The sequence below is a fragment of the Hyperoodon ampullatus genome (genome assembly GCF_949752795.1).
Source record: "Hyperoodon ampullatus genome assembly, chromosome: 1".
Lineage (NCBI taxonomy): Eukaryota > Metazoa > Chordata > Mammalia > Artiodactyla > Ziphiidae > Hyperoodon > Hyperoodon ampullatus.
Window position 1 is genome coordinate 199,354,181 of NC_136914.1, and position 6,692 is coordinate 199,360,872.

Here is a 6,692-nt window from a genome sequence, read left to right on the forward strand (position 1 = left end):
TGATACCACCAGTTATCTGCTAGTCAGACCCAGAGTGTAGCTTCTTGCTTAGAAAGTGCTTTTGGTGTCAGAAAGACCTCACTTCTAATCTTGACTGTGTCAACTCCCAGCTTTATGACCTTAGGCAAGCTATTTAACTTCATTGGGCTTGTTTCTCATCTGTGAAAACAGACACCCAGTGGAATTGGCTCCTGGGTTTGTTGTGGATTTAAACGAAGTCATGTGAAATGCATGGTTGGTGCATTGGCCGGCACCGAATCAGGTCTCAATAAACAGCAACCGTTATTATTATCTGATTCTATTTTGGGCTGGTGTCCAGGTATCTCTGCTACAGCAAGACTCAGCAAATAGCGAATTAATGGAGATGTTGGTTTTAGGGGAGGCATACTAGTGAGAATGTTGAAGTGAGGCCTGGAGATCCAATAAGGAGAGAAATCAGGGGTTAACCCAACCCTATATCTCCCAACTTTTCAACCACCTGCAGACAGACTAGCTCTTAGCTGATTCTCCAGATATTGCAGAGTTTTTCCAGAGGCAGGTGAAGAGTGACTATGTGTGACTCTGAAGACCTGTACTTGTCACCTGACCTTGAACATAACAAACAGCCCATGAGGAAGGTAGCTCCAATTACAGTCATGGACTTGGAAGAGCTCTTTTAAGGCAGATTGATTTATTGGACCAGAAATTCAGCTCAACAGCCCATGCGCAGAATCTGCCTTTGGCAAACTGCCCTGCCTGCTTCCTTCTCTCTTGCTCTGATATATTGATCTGTATGTGTGAGTTGGTGCGGTTTATTGTAGAGGTCTGTGTGTGTGCGCTACTGTCCCAGGATGGAAGCTCCTGGCTTGGGGGCCCTCTGTCTGAGGGATCGCCAAACCTGAAACTAGAAGGTCTCTTGCTCCATTTCTTCATGTGGTAGGTTAATTTCATTCGTCTGCTTCAGGTGGGCCCAGAATGTTCCAGACTTCCACTCACTCTGTCTGACCTTCTGTTTCTGAGTGCAGTAACATGTCATTTTTCAAGGAAGGAAGGAACCTAGTCTTCGTTGTGTGCCTTGTGCCAGGCAAAACATCACTATCCCCCTCAGTCAAAAAAAACTGAGACTCAGAGGTGTTAAGGAACTTTCCCAAGGTCAAATGGCAGTAGAGCCAAGATCCATGCCCAGGTGTGTCTGAGTGATGACCTCAGTGATGGCAGACTCGAAGCTTAGCCCTGCTGGGGGACAAATGGCCAGCCATTACAGGAGCAACATCTAGATCACAGGGTCACCTTAAATAGAAATACTTTGAAATGTAGGGTCACAATTTCCATTCATGTCATCAGACATATTTTATACCCACCATGTGCATGGCTGTTTGACCTCCCTTGTACTATCTATTGCTGTGTAACAAATTACCACAAACTTAGCAGCTTAATACCCATTTATTATCCCATAGTTTCTGCCAGTCAGGACTCCAGGCAGGTTTAGCTGAATCCTCTGCTTAGGATCTCATAATGCTGCAATCAAGATGTTGCCCAGGGCTGCACTCTCCTCTGGAGGCTCGACTGGGGATGGATCCATTTCCCTGCTCACATGCCTGTTGGCAGCATTCAGTTCCTTGAGGTTGTAGGACTGAGAGCTTGTTTTTTGCTGGCTCTTGGTTGGAGGCTGCTATCAGGTCCTAGAGGCTGTTTTCCATGTGGGGATTCCTAGTGTGGCCACCTGTTTCCTCACAGCCAGCCCAGGAGAGAGAGTTTCCTGCAAGATGGGCGCTACCATCTTTTGTGACATAATCACATACACTCCATCACCTTTGTCATAGTCTGTTGGCTAGAATCAAGTCACAGGTCCTGCCCACACTCAAGGGGAGAGAGTACCACAAGGGCATGGACACAAGGAAGCAGAGATCATGGGTTGGGGGCACCTTGGGGGTCTGCCCACCATATCCCTCTTGTCCTTTCCCTGTTCTTCTTTCTTTCTCTTTTTCTTCATTTCACCATCATCCTCATCTAGACTCAGACCTAGTGCTTTGCCAGTAAGTAAGAGCTTTACAGCAATGACGTTAACTTGTAATATGACTTTGTGCCAGGCACCAAGCTAGTTTTCTTTTTAACTTTCTCTTAAAGTATAATATACACACAGAAATCTGCAACATCCAAAGTGGAGAGTTCGATGAATTTGTTTGAGACCGAACATACCCGTGTAACCATCCCACAGATCAAACAGCAGGATGTTACCAGCACCCCAAGGCCCTCCACAAGCTCCCTTCCAGTCCCTACACCCTCAAAGGTAAATCTCTAACAGCATAGATTATCTCTTCCTGTTTCTGTACATTTTATAAATGGCGTCCTACAGCCTGTATTATTTTGTGTCTGGCTTTCTTGGCTCAACATAGTGCTGTGGCATGTGGTTCTAGGTTGTTCATTCTCATGGCTGAACAGGATTCCCTTGTGTGAATATGCCACAATTTGCTTATCCGTTCCACTGTTGATGGGCACTGAGTTGTCACCAGTTTGGAGGTGTTACAAATGGTGCTGGTGTGAGCAGTGTATTATGTACCTTTTTGTGAACACCTGTAAGCTCTTCTGTTGGAAATCTCCGTGGGAGTGGCATTGCTGGGTCGTAGGGTGTGCGTATTTCCATGGGCTATGTTTCTATATAGAATCCTCACATTCCCTCTGTGAGGAAGTCATCATCATCCCCTTTATGCATGACAACATTTGAGTCAGACCCGCACTTCTTCCAGAGCTCCTGAAAGATTAGACTGGAGGAAAGGCACAGTGGAGAAAGTGTAGGTCTGGCTCTAATGCTTTTTCACTATCGGCAACCCTCTTTATTACTTTTTTTTAAGAGACCCATCGTTTTAGAAGAGTTCTGCACATCAAGCTACCAAGCAAATGTCGTTTGTTCACTATCATTTAATTCATCTTCCAATTCTCTTATTAGTCAAAGACATATCTAACCAGCTGCAGTGTGGCTGATCCAACAACATGTATAACAGAACTGATACAATTTCAGAAAAAGAAAAAGGAAGTCCTGGTTTGGGTTCACCTCTGTAGCCTCCTTACAAGAACACAGGGTTTCTGCAGGGCTGTGGAAACACTGACAGTCTTGTCCTTCCCCTTGTGATGTGAGGGAACTCCAGGTGATGGAGATACCCACCCCTCCACTAAGGAAATCTAAGACCCAGACCCGGTCTGAAATCCTCTGATTTATGATCAATAAATATACATTAGTGCATAAGTAATTCACAAATCATTCAGACTAGACCTAGATCATCTTTTCAAACAAAATTTCAAAGCCCCAACCATTTATTATGGGCTTATTTTTAAACTAAGATAGGTTATAAGAAGATAGTAAGGAACACTTTCCAAACTGCCACCAAGTGGCCAGAAAGACTTCAGGCTATTGTTTACATGTGGGAGTACTAGGTTCTTTCCCCTTTGTCTGTTTCTGTTCTTCTCCATCTCTGTCTCTCTCAGTGTGCCTCTCTCTGTATGTGTATGTATGATATATATACCATACAAATCTCTCATATACATATAGCTCCCGTATATACACATATGTAATATCTACATATATATTAGAGAGACAGAAAGACGACTATCTTTATATCTCTATCTCTATCAACGAAATTGGGATCCCACGATATCTTACTTTTTTATTAGCATTTTTTTCTATGCGATTAAAAAACATGATTTAAAAAATATTGCTGTTTGATATTCCATCACATGCAGTTACCATGATTAATTTAACTAATGCTCTATTTGGGGATGTTTAAGCTGTTTCTAATATTTTGCCATTGCTAATAACACTACATGAATGTGTCTGTACCTAAATCCTTGGGGACATCCCTGATATTTTCCTTAGGCTAAATGACAAGATGTTGAATAACCTACCAAATGGGTTGGCTTTTGGATGTTGACTTTTGAGTCTCATTATTAAATTTAAATTTATGCTGCTGCCAACGGTGTACTAGAGTGTCTTTTCTGCCCACCCTGGTAATTTTCTATTATAAATAATTTTTCTCAATTTTATAGGTAAAACACGATTGTTTGACTTTAATTGATTCCTGGTGAGGTTAAATATTTGTTCAGACTTGCTGTCCATTTGCGTTTCTCTTTATTTTGCATTTTGTGCTCCTTTTTATGCCATGTGTTTTCCCACTCCTCCACAGAACACCACCCTGTGCTCGGGCAAGCCTCTTTCCCTGCTGCATCCCTGCTGCATCCCTGCCTTTACCACGGGAGTGATATTAGTGTCCCATAGAACTCGGCATGGTCAAACGTTTTGCAAACAGAACATGTGTCAGAGAAATGCACATTCACAAGGCCTGCAGGTGGCTTGGCCAGCCACATCTGTCATTCCTCCCATTAGGATCCCCGAATCCCTCCCGGAGCTGTAAACCTCACATCTCACCCAGACTCTGGACCTTCACCCAGGGACTGTCAGAGCAGGAGGCGCTGGCCACGGTGCCTAATGACTTAACCAGCTGAGGTTCACGTGTAGCATGATTGTGCCTCAGAGGGAGTGTTCCCTACTGCTCTGGGGAAACAGGCAACTGTAAATCAGGTAACAATATGGCACTGACTTATTTATCCTTGTAAGAGTTTTACATTCTGAAGTCAGCAGGGGACCCATCGCCTGATCCACGGCCAATTTTCAGTCATCACTTTGGCAAAGCTCAATCCCCTTGCTCAGCTGGATGGCATGTAGGGGGCGTGCAGAAGCCAAGGCACCCCACTGGGCCAGACCCGATCCTGTATCTCAGCTGGAACCAAATGTTATCTTCCAGAGATGTGAGACAGAGACAGGAAGTCACCAGACAGCGGGAATTTCTCCCCCTCACTGTTAACACTGCTCTTTCACCACCCCCCAGCCTCCTGGAGCCAAGTTCCTCCTCCTTCAGAGGGAATGTTTGCCAGGACGACAGCTACACCCTGGTAGGTGTGACAGTGAGTCATTCGAGTTGGAGTGGACATGACAAAAGAGAGGCTTTCCAGCCTTCGGCTGGTGCTATGTAGCAATCAAAGCCAAGACAGCACTCAATGTCCCCAAATATTGGGCTGGCCAAAAAGTTCGTTCGGGCTTTTTGTAAGAGCAGTCAAAAAACCTGAACGAACTTTTTGGCCAGCCCAGTAGGTCATGGTATAACCCTTACAAGAGAATATTAGGCAGCCATTAAAAAGAACGTTGTCAAAGAATTTTTATGAGACTGAAAAATGCTCATGCCATGAAGTAAAATGAAGGAAAGAAAGGTGTAAAACCCACCTGTAGAATATAGAATATGATTCCGATTATGTAAGACTAGCTGGAAATATTGTAAAATGGTGACTGATGATCTCTGCAGGTAAGATTAGGTTTGAGTCTTATGTTCTTGATTATTATATTTAAAAATTTTCCTACACTAAGCATTTGTAACTTTTATTTACAAAAAATAATAATATTTTGAAAGACCGAGTCTGACGCGACCTGCCCCAGGCCCCTGGGATTTCACAAGTTCCTATTTGTTATTCAATTCTGCTCTCCTTAAGCTAGTGTTAGGGATGGATGTGCTTGCCCTCACCCCATAGCTTTCCTTCCTCCCTCCCTCCCTCCCACCCTTCCTTCCTTCTTTCTTTCTTCCTTACATTTTCCCCCTCTTGGGCCCTGGCAAGTCTTTTGAGAAAAGCAAATCTTAGAAACCAGACCAAAACCAAATTTTCAACAAGCTCAAAAATTTAGTTGTACCAATGCTGCATGACGCGGGGGTAGGGGACAAGATTGACAGCCCTTATTGTGGGAAGAGCTTGGTGGACCCAAAGATGGCTCTGCTCTGCCCTGGTCACACTGCTTCTAGTGGGCTGGTTTCAGTTTGGTGCCTGGTTTAAAAAAGGATGTCAAAAAGACTGCTTTTTGCAGAATCCAGAAATGACAATAATATCTCCACCAACAATATCAGCAGCAAGACCACCGTGTACCAAATGCTTATCTTGTGCCACATAGTGGACTAAACCATGATCTATTGTCTTATTTGATCTTTAAAACAATTCCTTTACAGATAACAAATCTGGGTTTATCGAGGTTAAGTAATAAGGCAGGTATTTGTTAATCTGTATAAATTTGCCCAGGAAAGGCAGGGAGGTGATGCCCCAGGGAACGTTGCACCTCCTCTGCTGATGGGGGCTCTGGACCACGGCCTTGGCTGCTGGGATGGAAGAAGCTGGATTACCATGGGACATTTGTGTGACACTTTCTGATCAAGAATGACAACCCAACTCACTTCAGAATAACATAGGTTTATGTGGAAAGATTTTAGTGATGTGACAGGTATGGCTCGCTCATGGGAAGTAAGCAGTTGAATCTCCAGAGCTGGGAATGTAGGTCCCCAGATGGCCCTCAGCTACACCCACCTTGCACTCACCCTGACTGCTGTTTGCCTGACTCTGGCAGTTTTGACAGCCTGAGAGGCCATGCACTGCTCAGGCCAAGGCCCCTGTGGGTGACTTTGTGGGGCACTGGGGAATTGGGTCCTTTCTTATACAGTTTGCCAGAAATGTGACAGCAGTAGACTGGGCCTCCCCAGGGCAGTCCTTCAATCAGCTGGTAGAGGGGGCCTGACAGTGCGGAGAGGATGCTTGTTGATCAGACGGACTGTTTGGAGCTGATGCTGTGAGATTACTGGGTACTCCAGACAAGTTTATCCCATCCGGTTATTACATATTACCTATTG